This window comes from Lithobates pipiens, unplaced genomic scaffold (assembly GCF_037356315.1).
Source record: "Lithobates pipiens isolate NorthernLeopardFrog02 unplaced genomic scaffold, aLitPip1_a1.2 Scaffold_13, whole genome shotgun sequence".
NCBI lineage: Eukaryota > Metazoa > Chordata > Amphibia > Anura > Ranidae > Lithobates > Lithobates pipiens.
In genome coordinates this window covers 105,512,873-105,530,679 of record NW_027507718.1, presented here as the reverse complement: position 1 = coordinate 105,530,679, position 17,807 = coordinate 105,512,873, and positions in this window count along the sequence as shown.

Genomic DNA, 17,807 nt, shown 5'->3' with positions numbered 1-17,807 from the left:
GTCTGGCATTGCATATGTGTGAACTAAGACTGAATGATGCATTAATCACTTGCCAACCAGCCGTCACAGTTGTACTGCGGCAGAATGGCACGGCTGGGCGAAACTACGTTATGTAACATCGCTTTGCCCTGTGACCACTAAGGGCGCATGCCCATACCCCCGGCTTGCCCTCCGAGCTGATAAGCGAGTGCCCAGTGGGCACGATCACTGCCGGGCTCCCGCGATTGCCGATGACACATGGAGAACCGGGATCTGTGTGTGTAAACAGACAGTTTCCAGTTCTCTGAGGGGACAGTCCCCTCCCCCCTTCAGTTAGAACACACACTAGGGAACACATTAACCCCTTGATTGCCCCCTAGCGGTTAACCCTTTCACTGTCAGTGAAATTTTTACAGTAATCAATGCATTTTTATTGCATTGATTGCTATATTAATGCCAATGGTCCCAAAAATGTGTCAAAATTGTCCGATGTGTCCGCCATAATGTTGCAGTCCTGATAAAAATTGCAGATCACCGCCATTACTAGTAAAAAAAATAATAATAAAAATGCCATAAAACGATCCCCTATTTTGTAGACGCTTTAACTTTTGTGTAAACCAATCAATACACGCTTACTGCAATTTTTTTTAACCAAAAATATGTAGAAGAATAAATATCGGCCTAAACTGAGGAAAAAAATTGTTTTTTTTATATATTTTTGGGGGATATTTATTATAGCAAAAAGTAAAAAATAATGCATTTTTTTCTAAATTGTCACTCTTTTTTTGTTTATAGCGCAAAAAATAAAAACTGCATAGGTGATCAAATACCACCAAAAGAAAGCTCTATTTGTGGGAAAAAAGGGAAGTTGATTTTTGTTTGGGTGCAACGTCGCACGACAGTGCAATTGTCAGTTAAAGCGCCGCAGTGCGAAACGCAAAAAGTGCTCTGGTCAGGAAGGAGGTAAAATCTTCCGGGGCTGAATCAGTTAATGATTACAGAGTTGCATTCATTTTGATTTTCATATCTACCTAAAGTTCAGACCACTGTTTGTGGAGCACTGATGGAACCCATGAACTGACTTTTGCAAACTTGTGAGTTACTATGGACAACTATGTAGATTACTAAAAGCAATATTTGTGCTATGCTATTAAATAAGTATATGCAACAAATTAGATTCTAAAGATTGCATGCAAGGCATATGCTATAATATCACAAAGGCTTTTTTTGTACTTTTCTAATATCTTTATTTTTTTTTTAAAGAACGATAAATAAACTTATGTAAAATGCTGCAGAACTGGTATGCTTAACTGTTAAGTTTATTTTTTTTAGATGAGTCTGCAAAGCATTGCACCCACAATCAGTGGTTCGAGAGTGCAATGTCAGCCTCCAGCTAATTCTTACTCCAGCTCCTTAACTCTATACAGATTTTCAGGTGCAGAGCTGGAGGAAGCATTATTGGACTATGAGTGTACTGATTGCCGCATTTGTGTTCCACTGAAAACTATAAGTCAGCCTACCATGCTGGAGGTTTGGGACTTGTAGTTTATTTATTCACAGATCTCAATGCATGAATGATGCAGCTTTGTGGGGCAGAGCAATTTTAGACTTGACAGCTGCTGCAGGGGAGAAGAACCCTCACATGCTGTCATGGGGGAGGCAACCCTGGGGGTGGGGGGTTGCTTAGCAACATGTTACATATTCAATCTAAAATACAGGAGTTACATATGACATGTTGCTAAAGCTAGCATTAGCCATTATATATTAATATATATATAATATATATATATTTTTTTTATTATCAAAATTGAATTCCATTAATATTCCACAGTATATCACATTTCCAAAACATTCAGATATAAAATCCTTTTCAAATATACCATATCCACCCCCCGCCCCCCCCCCAAAAAAGGGGGGGGCTCTTCCTCTCCTCCCCCTTGCTTTCTAAAAAAATAAATAAAAAAAAACACCCACCCACCGTAGACTTAACTTAATGTATGAGGCTTCTAAAAAGCCATGATAACCTTAAAAAAAGTGTAACCACACCTACAGCCCATATTAACCTTAATAGCCACATACTCCCTCCTACATCCTCCAAAAAAAAATCACAGTCTCTAGTGCTTCATTTACCCTATCCCGTACCTGTACCAGTGAGGGGGGGGGGGGGTCAAGAGATGTCAGTAAGAGGAAAAGAGAGAAAGAAAAGAAATAAAAAAAAGGGGGGGAATGCCCCCCCTTCCTCCTTTCATATCTCTCCCTCCATGGACATTAACCCACAATCTCTACCACTCCACAAATTATACGTTATTCAGTCTCTGCTGAGCAAAGCTCCCACTTTATCCATATTTCCCTAAACTCCTCCTTTCTATTTTTAACCGTATGTATCCATCTTTTGGCCTCCATTATTCTATCAACTTCTTTCTTCCACTCTATCGGGGTTGGTCGTTTAGTCTCCATAATCTAGGTATTAGTAGTTTTGCCGCATTCAACAAATGCAGCCTTATACTATCCTTATATGATCTAACCGATGTCATTGTCCTGTGGAATAAAAAATTGAATGGCGTTAGTTCTATTGCTCCGGGGGACAAGCTTTCTACCCAAAGAGCAATTTCTTGCCAAAAACCTCTGATCAGGGGGCATAGCCACCATATATGAAGGAAGGTGCCCCTCTGCCCACACCCTCTCCAGCAATTGGCATCTACCATCGGGTAGATCTGTGCCAATCTCGCTAGAGTTTGGTACCACCTTGTCAGGAATTTATAAGACATTTCTTGGATTTGAGAGCTTAAGGATGTATGGTATGTGGAGTCAATAAGATTTTTAATTTGTGTCGAGGTGAAGCTATGGTTTAATTCACCTTGACATTCTCTAATATAGTAAGGTATTGTATTTTTCCTAGTCCCAAGAACTAATGTATACATTTGGGACAATAAATGAGCGGCCCCTATTATCTTCACACACCTTGATTCAAATATAGTAAGCGTATTTAAGGGTCTTATCATAGTTTTCATCTTATTAAAAAAACATACCAATTGGTGGTACCTCCACTCGACCATTGGTACTGGTCCTAGCTTCTGCACCAGCTCTACCAGGGGCATTAGTGTTCCATGTGGAGCAAATTTACCACATGACGTATCTCCGTCTTTCCCCCACACCCCCATTGATCCCTCCTCTTCCCCCTTTCGAAACCACAGGAACCCCTCCAACGGGCAGGGGGGGGGGGATCTGGGGAGTGTACTCTCCTAATTGATTAAGTTTGCCCCATATCTTTAAAGTATTCTGAGTTAGGGGTGACGTCCATTTTGAGAGACTCCTATTTCACTTTGGAATCCAGGGTAATCCTCTCAATCTCCTTCCTGCGATTGTTTGTTCTAACGTTACCCATATTTTATTAGCCTGGTCGTGACTCCAGTTCAGAAAATGTACTAAAGCCATTGCCCTATAATAGAGCCTGACATCAGGTAGTCCCATACCACCTTCTACCTCCCCTTTGCATAGAATATGATAAGCAAATCTAGGGTGTTTATTATTCCATACAAAAGAGACAAAGGCCCTCCGTAAATTTTTGAAGAAACTCTGTGAAATTGGTACTGTATATAAGATATAAATTATTTTAGGTAGTATATTCATCTTTATTGCATTTACCCTTCCAAATCAAGTTAGTAATTGCCCTTTCCACCTATTCAATTCCTCTATTACCCCCTCCATTAAAGTATTATAATTCAGATCATATAAAAGTTGGGAGTCTGGTGTAATGTGCGTTCCTAGATAGACAAGAGATTTTTTATTCCATACAAAGCGATAGGAGTTCTGCAGACTCCTAACCATTTCAGTGGAAACATGACATGGAAAGATTACAGACTTGTCAAAATTAGAATTAGATAAGACTCCAAATTTAGTTACTTCTGCCATCAATGCTGGTAATGAGAACTGTGGTGAGGACAGATAGAACAATAGGTCATCCGCATTTGCCGAGACCTTATGTTCCTGTATCCCAATACACGTCCCCTGTATATCTGTGTTTCTTCTTACTTTACATAAAAAGTCTCTAGTATCATATCAAACAATAATGGAGACAAGGGACACCCTTGTCTCGTACCATTATATATTTGAAAATACTTTGACGGCGCATGCGCGGAGGCTCCGAAGATGGACGCTTAGTCTGAGAGCTCCGTCCCGCCGCAGCAGCTCCGGCCTCTATACCGGCACCCTCGGACGCAATCTTCGCCTGAAACGAAGCCTCTAAACGAGCGGAAGCCTCGGGGACACCTCCGATGTACGCGGGAGCGGTGAGAAGAAATTTAACGACCGCTTTTGACGCCGCAGTGTCCCTGTCAGATTCAGCCAAGATGGCGGCGGCCTCGCGCTGCCCGGGCCCCGCTCGCCTGCCTAACTCAAACAATGCTGCATCCCCATCCATTTTGGCACCAGACCCCTTGCCTGACTTCCCCCCCCTGGGAGCCACTTCTCCTGCTTCTACAGCATCCCTCCTGGAGCATACCCTAGCAGACCTGGGACTCTCACCAATGGAGGCTGGCCCACCTCAGTCTCCTCACACACTACAGCCTGAGGCTTCAGGCCTACCGCAAAATCTGAATGTGGCTGATCTCTTTGCAAAATTTGCAGATCTCCTGAACATAACAGCGAATAAAATTACAAGCGATATTAAGGCAGACCTTCACAATATTGGCTCCCGCATAGAAATAGTGGAATCTAATTTGGAAACCACAATTTCTAGGACCAATCAAAATACGGCTTGCATACAGAATCTACAGGAGCAATTGGAGACTGCACAAGCTAAAATTGACGATCTCGAAAATAGAAATCGAAGGTATAATTTTAGGATCAGGGGGCTCCCTGAATCCTACAAGGAGGTTCCTGAAACGGTCTCATCTCTCATCAAAACACTTATTCCGGATATCCCGCACCACCGACTGGAACTAGACAGAGCTCACAGGGCTCTCAGGCCCCCCAGAGCGGATGGGCTCCCCCGAGACATTGTGGTTAAGCCCCACTTTTTTTCAGTCAAAGAGGAAATAATGCGCAAATCAAGATCCCTACCAAAGATCATTTTCCAAGGGCATCATTTACAGATCTTTGCAGACTTATCCCCGTCCACTATCCAAAAAAGAAGAGCCCTGAAACCCCTGCTTCAAGTTTTGCTGGACAAAGAAATTAAATACTGGTGGCTTTTTCCTTTCCAACTCAAATTCATTTTTGCGTGGCAAAGCCTACACTTTTGGTTCCCTACATGAAGGGGAAAAACTCCTGCTGCAGCTAGGCCTTATCAGCCAAATTCCACATCCTACTCCTCAAGGAAACACGTTCCAGTCAGCTAAACGACAACTGCCCACCAGCCCCCTACCTCCAGTGTGGGAGACTGTACGATCCAAGAAATCTAAGGAAACTGGTCCCCCCTGAGTGTATCAACCACAGGACCTTCGAGTATTTTGCAACTTCTCAGATGCTCCCTGGGAGCAATTACCACCTTACTTGTGCCTTGGACTCTAGACCTTTCCTCTGTCCTCTATTTTAGCACCCATCTACAGAGGTGGTGCGGCGGGCATTGGAGGGTATCTAGGCCGTGCTACCCTCATGGGACTTTCCATTGTTGCTTACAATGCCCCATCTAATCCTAATAATTTTTTTCAGGGGGTGGGGAGGGTGAAGAAGATTGGTTCTTTTTTTTCTCCTGTGATGGCTCTGGGGGTGGTCCCGGAGGCCCCTCTCCCTGCCTCCCCTTATTGCTGTTTTTCACCATTTCCCCTGCCAAATATCCGAGACTTTCGCTTCCCCTAAGTTTCAGGTGTTATATATAGTTCTGTTCATATGTATTACAATTATTGCTACATAATGGGCTCACGGTCCTCCTTCCTTATGTCATTTTTAGTTTATCCCAATTTATTGCCAATGGAGGAGACACGAGGGCCATCGCTCTATGGGTGCCGTGTTTAAGTTCAAGATTATTTTACTATGTATTATGGTTTTCCATAATTGTTGAGGCCTTCCTGCTGGGGCGGTGCTCATGTACCCCCCATTTGTCTGGCTCACTGGGACTTTTTGGTCCTGGTAACTGGACAAACCTTATCCCTACTTTTAGTAGGGTTGGGTTGTTTGATTGATTTGTCCTCACAGGTGGAGGACTCTGTCCCCTCCACTCTACGGATGACTCTCTTGTCACCCGTCTTTCTCTTCATTCCTATTCCCTTTCTTCCTTCTATCTGTACTAATTATTCTCTTATCATTATCATTGCAGGAGTAGCCGGGGGGACCTTTCGGAGCAGCGCTTATCCTCATCAGGGTCCTCCTCTATGGAATGTAAGTTGGTTTGGAAATAGAGGATTTTGCAGAGTAAGTGCTTTTGTTTTTGCTGGCGGTCCTCCCTCTCTGCTCAATGGCTGATGCGACCTTACCTCCACTAACTCCACTCAAAATAATTTCCCACAATTCCCAAGGTCTAAACTCTCCCCTTAAACGGCGCAAAGTATTTCAGTATCTACACAAACATGGGGTGGATGTAGCTCTGCTTCAGGAAACACACTTCCCTAAAAGATTTAACCCCTCCTTTATACACTCCAAATTTCCCCTATTTTTTCTGGCCAATGCAGAGGATAAAACTAGGGGAGTGGGCATCTTTATCTCTAATAGATGCAAATTCACACTGAAATCTGAATTCCAGGATGCGGAGGGTAGGTTTTTGTTATTAGTGGGTGAGCTTGATGGTAAACTATACTCCTTTGTATCTTACTATGCCCCCAACAAGGGCGAGTTAGCCTTTTTCCACCGTATGCTCTCCACCTTAACACCGTTACTTGAGGGTACGGTTCTTTTTGGAGGGGACTCCAACATCGCGTTTGACCAGGGTTTGGACACATCACGCCCCTTGGGCAAACGCTTGACTAGACCCACTAATCAAAGCTTACGTATAGCCAAGCTGCTTTTCCAGCAAGGTCTGGTTGATGTCTGGAGAGAGGTTAACCCGACTTTAAGAGACTTTACACACTATTCTAACCCTCACGGTTCCTTCTCCCGGATAGACCACATTCTTGTTGAATCTGCTTCCATTTCTCTTGCTCAAAGGCCTAGTATTAAGGAAGTGGTCTGGTCGGATCACTCAATGGTTGTCTTGACTCTCTCTCGTCCTGCATGCCACAGACCAAGTAGACGTTGGAGACTCAACGAGTCTATTTTGAGTGATCCCGCTAGAGCTCAGGAAATTGAACAAAGTATCCTACAATACTTTGCTACTAATGACACTCCCGACATAGATGATACCTGTCTGTGGGCAGCCCATAAGGCAGTAATTAGGGGTCATCTTATTCATATTTCTTCCCAAATTAACAAAACCAACAAAACTAATATTGATAACTTAGACAGGGAATACACAAAGCTAGCCAAACAACATAAAAAGAACCCAAGTTCTGTTCCAGTCTCCAAACTGGATGCTGCTAAATTGGCTTTGAACCTGGCCCTGACCACCAAAGCCGAAAAATGGTTGCGCTGGAACAGAGCCAGATTTTACTATCAGGGCGATAATATTGGTTCTATGCTGGCCAAGAGACTAACACCTAAATTCTGAGCCCCGGCCTTCCCTAAAATTAGAATCCAAGGCGGCTCCATGTCCCAAAACCCCCAGCGCATCATGCACGAATTCCGTGACTTCTACACATCATTATACAGTGGTACCCACAGCCCATCCCCTGCGGACATCAACAAATTCCTTGACACCCTCCCGATCCCCTCATTAGAGGATAGACACAAAGCAAGGTTGGATTCGCCCATCTCAGCAGAGGAGGTGTGTGCAGTGATTAAACATTTGAAAATGCATTCGGCCCCTGGACCGGATGGCTTTTCGATACCATACTATAAAGCGTTCGCCCCCACTCTTGCACCATACATGGCCCGTTTCTTCAACAACCTCCGTAGGGGGGGAAGTCTTGATTCCTCTCTCAATGAGGCTTATATCACGGTCCTCCCTAAACCCAATAAAGATGCTAGTTCAGTCAGTAATTATAGACCGATTTCCCTCATCAACAATGATTTGAAGATTCTGACCAAAATCCTTGCGGACCGTCTGGCTTCCTTCATTAGTTTATACATACACAAAGATCAAGTAGGATTCATTCCGGGACGACAGGGCCCTGATCAAACGCGTAGGGCCATAGACATCGTGTCGCTTCTTAATTCCAATTGGGACGGGAATTCTGCCAGGCAGGGTTGCCTCTTATCTTTAGATCTCCAAAAAGCGTTCGACTCCGTGCACTGGTCATATATTTTTACAACATTACAACGTTGGGGTTTTGGCGATTCCTTCCTCAATGTTTTGCGTGCCCTATACTCGTCTCCTACAGCCCAGGTTCGTATGCAGGGATTTTACTCAGAATCTTTCCCCATATCAAGAGGTACCAGACAAGGTTGTCCACTATCCCCTTTGGTTTTTGCAATAGCAATCGAATCTTTGGCTATAGCCATTAGGCATAATCCAAATATTCAAGGTATTCACTGTGGTTCTCAACAGCACAAATGTGCCTTATTTGCAGACGACATTCTGATGTTCGTCTCGTCTCCCCTGACCTCGTTGCCCAACATTTGCAGTCTCCTTACGGAATTTGGTTTAGTATCAGGTCTCAGGGTCAATTATCATAAATCTCAGGCTCTCAATGTTAATATCCCTGGCCCACTTATGGAAAGGCTCAGGGACAGCTTTAAATTCACCTGGAGTGATACTACGATATCATACCTGGGGATCAAATTAACCTCCAGGATTGATCTCCTCCATCAAGCTAATTACCCACCATTATTCCACAAACTGGAGGAGGATCTAAACAGGTGGTCTGGGCTGTCCCTGGGCTGGCTAGGTAGAATCAACACCATTAAGATGACGCTGCTCCCTCGTATTCTGTATCATTTCAGAGCTCTTCCCATCCCAGTAGACAGGGTACGCTTAGAACGTTTTCAAGCTAAAGTTGTTAAATTTGTTTGGGGAAAGGGAGGACATAGATTCTCTAAATCCATTTTGTTCAGATCCAAATCGGAAGGAGGCTTGGGTCTCCCAAATTTACGTCTATACTACCAAGCAGCCCAGCTGGCACAGTTATCAGCTATCTATTCTAGATGGGAGAATCCTGACTGGATACAGATCGAGAGACAGGCGGTTCCCAGGCACACGCTGGACTTTCTTATGTGGTGCCCCAAAAAAATGAGGCCCCCGATACTGTCCCCAACTCTTTCCCACTCCTTTTCAGTTTGGGATGGTCTAAAAAATAATTGTTGCCTTATTTCCCCGTTAAAACCTTTGTCCCACCTCTTTCATAACCCAGAATTTCCTCCGGGACGGGACATTAAAGCCTTTCAATGGTGGCTGGACAAGGGGATGTATAGAATAGGTCACTTCCTTAGACCTTTGGGCCCTGTTTCTAAAGCCTATTGTATCAGCAAACTTGACATGCCCTCTACTGAACTCTTTCGTTTCACTCAGATTACGAATTTCCTGCACAAAAAATGTAGACATCTTCCTAGTGGTCCCCAAGTGACTCCATATGAAACATGGTGCGGTCAGTCCAGCGAGCAGAGGGGGGGGATTTCAGTTGTTTATAAGGCACTCTCTTCCACACGCTCCAAAACAACTTACATGCTAGCATGGGAAGAGGATCTTAACCAATCCTGGAGCATTGACTTATGGCAAGGGCTTTTTCTCAAATCCTTCAAAGGCATTCTTAACTCGAGTATGATAGAAGCCGGTGTCAAGGTGATAACAAGATGGTACTTGGTTCCTTCGAAATTAGCTAAAATGTTTCCATCCACTCCCCCTCTGTGTTTCCGGGGTTGCGGCCTACGGGGTGACATGATACATACCTGGTGGACTTGCCCTAGAATACGGCAGTTCTGGTACAGGATTTTTACCTGGATCTCCAAAATCTCTACCATACCGGTCCAGATGTCTCCTCTGGTGGCGCTCCTCAATTTCCCTGTAGAGGGAGCCTCCAGGAATACGCAACGCCTCATCACTTTTATTTTACTAGGAGCTAAGCTTACTCTTGCCAAGGCCTGGAAACAACCCACTATTTCCACTGTATTGGCCAAGAGAAAAGTGTCCTGGATCATGCTCCAAGAAAAGTCGGCAAGCGTACTCCTGGACCGCTCGGACAAATTCAGGGCCATTTGGGAGCCCTGGGCGAGCTTCGTGGGAGTAGCCCTTTCCCCATAATTGCGCTAGGATTTGGACCCTGGATATGATTTTATCCCCCCACGGTCGACTCCTGCTGGTAGTTGTCCTTCATCTTTTTATCTTTATTTTCCTTTTCTTTTCTTTCTTATTCCCTCTTCTCCGTTCCCTTTCTTTTCCCCCACTTTTAGCTTTCTTCTATGACGCCTAGAGGGGTACAATCTGCAATAGACGCTTCATTGTAGAGCGAGGTCAAGTCAATTGAACTCAATACCTGCCCTTGCGCTACCATGTTGACCTCAGTTTGTTGTTCTCGGTTTCCGGGAACCTGGGCTCCTTTACACCTAACTAGTTATGTTGGACCCCCAGATGCAATTTGTTTGGGTTTCCTATTTTGGTTTCATTGAATAGATCAATACCTCTGATGTGCATGTTCCTGGTCTTCTCTGATCTGAGTTACGGCGGGGGGTGGGGGGTTCTCGGCCACAGCAAGAGCCCTTATGGGGTGGTGGAGGACTCTACCTTCTTCCTGGACATTTCTTCTTACTAGGATTCTGCACAAATGTATTAGTTAATTCTGGTCTGTTAGAGGCTATTGACTTTTCCAGATGTTTAAGTTTGTACTCCCTATAACCCTTACTTTATATGGGCTCATGGTTCTTCTCCAATTATATTGATTGCCTGTTCACCCTCTAGGCGATTCAGGACGATGAATGGTTACACATCTGTATTACCTTTTGCTGTGTTATAGTATTTTCTACAATGTCTCTGTTACATTTTATTGATGCAAATAAAATATATTGAAACGAAAATACTTTGACAGCGTGCCATTTACTTTCACTCTTGCTCTCGGGGCTGCATATAGCGCCAATATCCTACCCATCATACGATCACCCACCTTCATTAATCTTAAAACCTTGGTTATAAAAGCCCAGCTCACCCTGTCAAATGCCTTCTCAGCGTTCATTGATACTGTCACTCTAGATGTTTTATCTGGAGCATTTTGCATCCAGTGGAGGATATTAAGAGCTCGGTTTTATATAGACTAAGTTTGAGGAAGTGGTGTGACATCCAGGCTGATAAGTCTGTTAGTTGATCAGTGATGCGTGAGGAGATTGATGGGGTGAGCTGAGGGGCAGAGAGATAAATTTGGGTGTCATCAGCATATAAATGGTAGTGAAAGACATGGGAGGCTATCAGCTGACCCAGGGAGGACGTGTAGATTGAGAATAGTAGAGGTCCAAGGACAGAACCTTGGGGGACCCCAACGGAAAGGGGAGTTGGAGAAGAAGTGGAGTTGTAAGTGACACTGAAGGTGCGATGAGATAGGGAAGATTCAAACCAACGGAGAGTGCAGCCATGGAGACCAAGCAAATTTAGTTTTTTGAGGAGGAGGGGGTGGTCAACTGTATCAAAGGCAACAGAAAGGTCCAAAAGTAAGAGTATGGAATAATGACCGTTGGTTTTGGCTGTTAGTAAGTTGTTTGTGAGTTCTAGGAGGGCAGTTTCTGTGGAGTGCTGTGGACGAAATACAGACTGAAGGGGGTCAAGAAGGTTATTTTCAATGAGGTGGTTGCTCAGTCGGTTGTAGACTAAACGTTCAAGGAGTTTGGAGGCAAAAGGGAGTAAAGAGATGGGTCTTAAGTTGTTAAGATTGGTGGGGTCTGAGGCCTGTTTTAGAGGGTTGGGGAAGATACCAGTAGAGAGTGAGAGGTTGAAGATATGAGTTAAGGAGTGTAGGATTATATATATATAAATATATATATATATATATATATATATATATATATATATATATATATATATATATATATATATATATTTTTTTTTTTTTTTTTTTTTATCCATGATTCTCATAAGATGTGATTAGAAAATATGTTAATCCTGGTGGAATTTGTATGACGATTGAGTGAAAACATAGGTCATAGGTGGCAGGACCTGTGTACAAATGTCATATGGACAATAGAATGTAAGCTCCCTCTGGAGTAAGGGCTGATGTGACTGTTCAACTTTGTAAATGGATGAGGAATTTGTCAATACTAAATAAACCAATAAATAGGAAAACATGAGCTGTTATATTGGGGAAGCACATGTTCTTATTCAGGAAATTTAACTGTTTAATACACTGTAATCAAATTGGTATTTGGCTGTCACTGGTTCTAATATGGATTTAGTATTTCAACAATTTTTCAAGGTGTTTTTAAGTAAGCCTAAAACTAAACTCCAGACAAACACAGACAAAGTACATATATGAGAGTTTTACCTGTCAAATGATTTATATTTCTTCCACAATACTTTGCCCCAGCACAATCATGCAGGAGGGGGACCTGGTGTTGTTCAACTGAGAAACTTCCACTTTTACTTACAGGCCTCCTATCTATCCCCGCCTTGTGATTTTACAGTAAAAAAGGAAAAGAAAAGAAGCAGATCAGTGAGCTTGTAGTTTTTCTATCTTTTCCCATCAGCATGCTCCTTTTACTAAAAGCCATCTAACTGGCTCCTCATGCTGCTTCTCCCTCCCCCTCTTTTAGCTCTGCTGTGCAATAGACTGCAAGAGGCTGATGCCAGGTCAAATTCTGGAGCATCTAAAAAAAATATATGAAATTATGTATTAATGATTACAAAGCTGTGCTAATGTGTTTTTAACCCCCCTGACGGTATTCCCGAGTCTGACTCGGGGTGGATTTTTTATACCAAGAGCGGTATCCCCGAGTCAGACTCGGGACTGCATCGCTGGATCCAGGAGGAGGTTTACTTACCTTCTCCCTCGGATCCAGCGTTGTCTCCCCGCTGTACGAGCGAGCCGTGTCTCGCTCGATGCATTACATCGCCGATCTCCGTGCCCTGCGAGCGTTGCGACGCACGGGCACAGAGATCGGCGCCAAATTCAAAAAGCGAAACAAACAGTAAACATACAGTATAATGTAATCTTACAGATTACATTGCTGTATGTAAATATTGCACATCCCCTTTGTCCCTAGTGGTCTGCCCAGTGTCCTGCATGCAGTTTTATATAATAAAAACTGTTCTTTATGCCTGGAAACTGGAGATTGCCCATAGCAACCAAAACTGTCACTGTACATCAAAAATGATTTTAGACCAGCTAGAAAACAGCGATAATAAATTAGAATCACTCGCAGAATTGAGCGATAGCGATTTGTGGGGAGATCCGTCATCAAATACTGAAAAGTAATGACAGTGACAATTCTGCAACTGAGCAAATTTCAGTGTTTTTGATTTGATTACATTATTGAATAATTTTTATTATTGTTATATTATTATTTGGTACAATTATTTATAATTATTTATTATATTATAATTTATGATTTAATTAATTAATTAATTTTATGAGTTATTCCTAAGAATTGCAGGACTACAATATAAAACGCCAAATTTTCATGCAAAATAATGGTACTGCTTTTAGCACCTAAAATCCGAAATAATCGTACCGCCAGGGAGGTTAATCAGTACCTGGAGTTCAACTTTTAAATATTAAAAACAATGATCAAAAGTAATTCTATTACTCTTGTACTATTGTAAATAAATTGATGTTTTGGAGGTTATTAACGAAAGGCAAATCCACTTTGCACTACAAGTGCAAACTACAAGTGCAAAGTGCACTTGGAAGTGCAGTTGCTGTAAATCCGGGGGAGACATGCAAGGAAAATAAAAAACAGTATTTTAGCTTGCACATGATTGGATGATAAAATTAGCAGAGTTTCCCCACATTTCAGATTGCCCCCTCAGATTTACAGTGACTGCACTTCCAAGGGCACTTTCAGTGCAATTTTAAGTGCACTTTCCACTTGTAGCTTGCACTTGTAGTGCACAATGGATTTGCCTTTCATAAATAACCCCCTGTCATATGTTTGGCCTCTATGATAGAAAGACAGAAAATACTAGGTTAATCTTCTGTGTAACACTTGTGCGTGCATTTAAAGTGCATCTATGGTCAAAATGTAAAATCATAATAATTTCCACATTGTATTTCAATTATTACTAGTACATTAATTGGAATCAATCTGAACAATCTTGGAAATCCAGGCAAAATCTAACTAATGTTAAACCTGCTCTCTGCCACATTCTAAACCTAATCTGTCTAACCCTGTAAAGCAAAAATTGCTGTACTTACCTATCCTGTAGCTGATCCAGTCTGGTCCCTGCATCAGCTGTCAGCGGTGGCTTCAGTGTGAAGTTGGGAGCAGGAGAGGCAGCCGACAACGGAAGCCCCATAGTGAGTCTATGGGTGACAACACTTCTTAGCCATTTCTCAGCTGCTGTCAGTCCACGCCTGCACACAGCTTCTGCCGCTGGACACTGGACTAGATCAGCTGCAGAATAGGTAAGTACAGCAATTTTTGCTTTACAGGGTTAGACAGATTAGGTTTAGAACGTGTCAGGAAGCAGGTTTAGCATTAGTTAGGCTTTGCCTGGACTTACACTTGAAACTTTGTAAATTTACTTTGTGAAGACTCCCACACATCTACAACCTGGAATTCTGTGACACGTATTCACTATGTCCTTTGCGTAGGCACTGTTGTGCCACACATTTCACAGAGCCCGCCTTCTAAACTACAGAGGTGCTGAGAGGAGGCGTTTCAGAAGGCGGAGTCAGTAGAGGAATCACAGCTTGCAGGCAGCAAGGTACCATGGGAAATGTAGACCTTAGAAACGGAAAGTAAACAGCAGAGGAGAAGTTGTAAAGCATGCAGAAAATCCAGGAAGTTGTGGAAAGAGATGACCAGCAGACAGGCTGACCATATGAAAGGAGATGTTTCAAGTAAGCTTTTATTGGATTGTCAAAAATAACTATTGTTTGTAATGCAATTACAGTGTTGGTGTTTTGAAATGAAAATGTATGCTGTGACCATAGATTTCACATAAAGTAAAAATATGTGCTGCAGTACCTGGCCATGCCTAGCCACTGCTTTTCGGATGGACAGCACTGCCTCTGTTGCTAAAACCCTCCCACTTTGAGCTGCAGTGTCTGGGAGGGAGATGAAATACAGCAGTTGCCAAAAGTTTTGAACGACACAAATATTAATTTTCACAAAGTCTGCTGCTTCAGTGTTTTTATATCTTTTGCTAGATGTTACTATGGTATACTGAAGTATAATTACAAGCATTTCATAAGTGTCAAATTGACAATGACATTAAGTTTACGCAAAGAGTCAATAATTGCAGTGTTGACCCTTCCTTTTAAAGACCTCTACTGATCGCCCCGGCATGCTGTCAATCAACTTCTGGGCCACATCCTTACTGATGGCAGCCTATTCTTGCATAATCAATGCTTGGAGTTTCTCAGAATTTGTGGGGGTTCACCCACCTCTTGGGGATTGACTATAAGTTCTCAATAAGATTAAGGTTTGGGGAGTTTCCTGGCCATGGACCTAAAATGTTGATGTTTTGTTCCCCAAGCCACTTAGTTATCACTTTTGCCTTATGGCAAGGCACTCCATCATGGTGGAAAAGGCATTGTTCATCACCAAATTGTTCTTGGATAGTTAGGAGAAGTTGCTCTCAGGGGATGTTTTTGTACCATTCATGGCTATGCTCTTAGGTAAAATTGTGACTGAGCCCACTCCCTTGGCTGAGAAGGAACCCCACCCATGAATAAAAGGATGCTTTATTGTTGGCAGGAAAAAGACTGATCACCTTTTTTCTCCAGACAAGGTTTTTACCAGATGCCCCAAACAATCAGAAAAGGGAATCGTCAGAGAAAATGACTTTACCTTAGTCCTCAGCAGCAGTCCAATCCCTGTACCTTTTGCAGAATATCAGTCTGTCCCTGATGTTTGTCCTGGAGGGAAGTGGCTTCTTTGCTGCCCTTCTTGACAACAGGCCACCCTCCAAAAGTCTTCGCCTCACTGTGCGTGCAGATGCACTTACACCCACCTGCTGCCATTCCTGAGCAAGCTCTACACTGATGGTGCCCCAATCCCGCAGCTCTATCAACTGTAGAAGATGGCTCTGTGGCTTGCTGGACTTTCTTGGGCACCCTGAAGCCTTCTTCACAAATGTAGTGGAAATGTTTTTTTATGGGATTGAGTTCATTTTCATGACAAAGAGGGACTTTGCAATTAATTGCAATTCATCGGATCACTCTTCATAGCATTCTAGAGAATATGCAAATTGCCATCATAACAACTGAGGCAGCAGACTTTGTGAAAATTATATTTGTGTAATTTTCAAAATTTTTGGCCACAGCTGTACGTATGAAGGAGGATTTGTCTCAGCCAGAGAAGGTAAAGGAAGTTTTTTTGTGTGTTACATACTTACTGGATTTGCACTTGTTTAGAAGCCTTCATTTGTACTTTATTATTCCTAATAGGTGGAATGTTTACTAGTAATTTGCATATATTTTATCTTCAATTGTTTATTTTTATGGGCACTACTATAAGCATAGATTTTTTTCTTTCTCATCACTTATTCATATATTTATCTACCAAAAATCTATTTACCAAAAATATGTAGAAGAACACATGCCAGCGTAAACTGAGGAAAAACATATTTTTTTATATATTTTTAGGGGATATTTATTATAGCAAAACGTAAAAAATATTGTGTTTTTTTCAAAATTGTCGCTCTTTTTTTGTTTATAGCGCAAAAAATAAAAACCGCAGAGGTGATCAAGTACCACCAAAAGAAAGCTCTATTTGTGGGAAAAAAAGGATGTAAATTTTTTTTGGGTGCAACGTCGCACAACTGTCTGTTAAAGGGACGCAGTCCCGAATCACAAAAAGTGCTCTGGTCAGGAAGGAGGTAAAATCTTACGGGGCTGAATCGGTTAAGTAAACATCCCGTTATATTTTTCTTGTTATTTCTCTTGCAAATTCACTTTCCCAGGTGAATAACCTCTATTAACCACTTGAGTCTCCAGAGGATAGCAGCTTTTTATCCCAGTGCCATTTTAAAATCATGGCAGAGATCGGCACCTTCTACATGTCGCAGTGTGGGTAAGTGTTGCAAATGCCAGCATCTGTGACAGCCGGCATCCCACACTAAGCCCAGGAGCTGAAAAAACTAGCTCCAAGGCTTATTATGCTTTCACAGAGTGCTCCATAAGGTACTTTGAGGAGGAGAGTACCCCCCATGTTGTTGTGGCCTGGTATGGTTCAGTGGTTCCGGGGGGGAGCACTCACTCATCCATAGCCTTTTCTGGCCTGCTGGACTGCATGCTCAGATAAGGGTCTATTATGGATTTTAGGGGGGACCTCACACAATTTTTTTTTTTGGCATGAGCTCCCCCCCCCCCAAAATCAGTACCAGTCTCAAAGGACCAGGTATGGATTGGGAGGGGACGCCACTCTGTTTTTTGTTTTAAATTTTTAAATTCAGGCTGTTCTTTTGTTTACATTCTGCGGTCAGCTGGGAATCCCACTGACAACAGATGAGTCATGAATGTTAAGGACGCGGTGGGTCCTGGCTCCTTAACAACCAGCTATTCTCTGGTTGTTAAGGACACCGTCTGGTCCCATCAGGTTAAGAAATAGCACATGCAGTATTTTAGTAGCATTTGTTTTAGTGAATTGCAAATTAAAAAAAAATGCTATAAGTTACTATAACACTGATCTTAAAGTGGTAGATAACATTTTGTGAATTGAACCCACCATTTTTTTTTCCACTGAATGCATTGCAATATAGCATCAAAAGGAGAACAAAG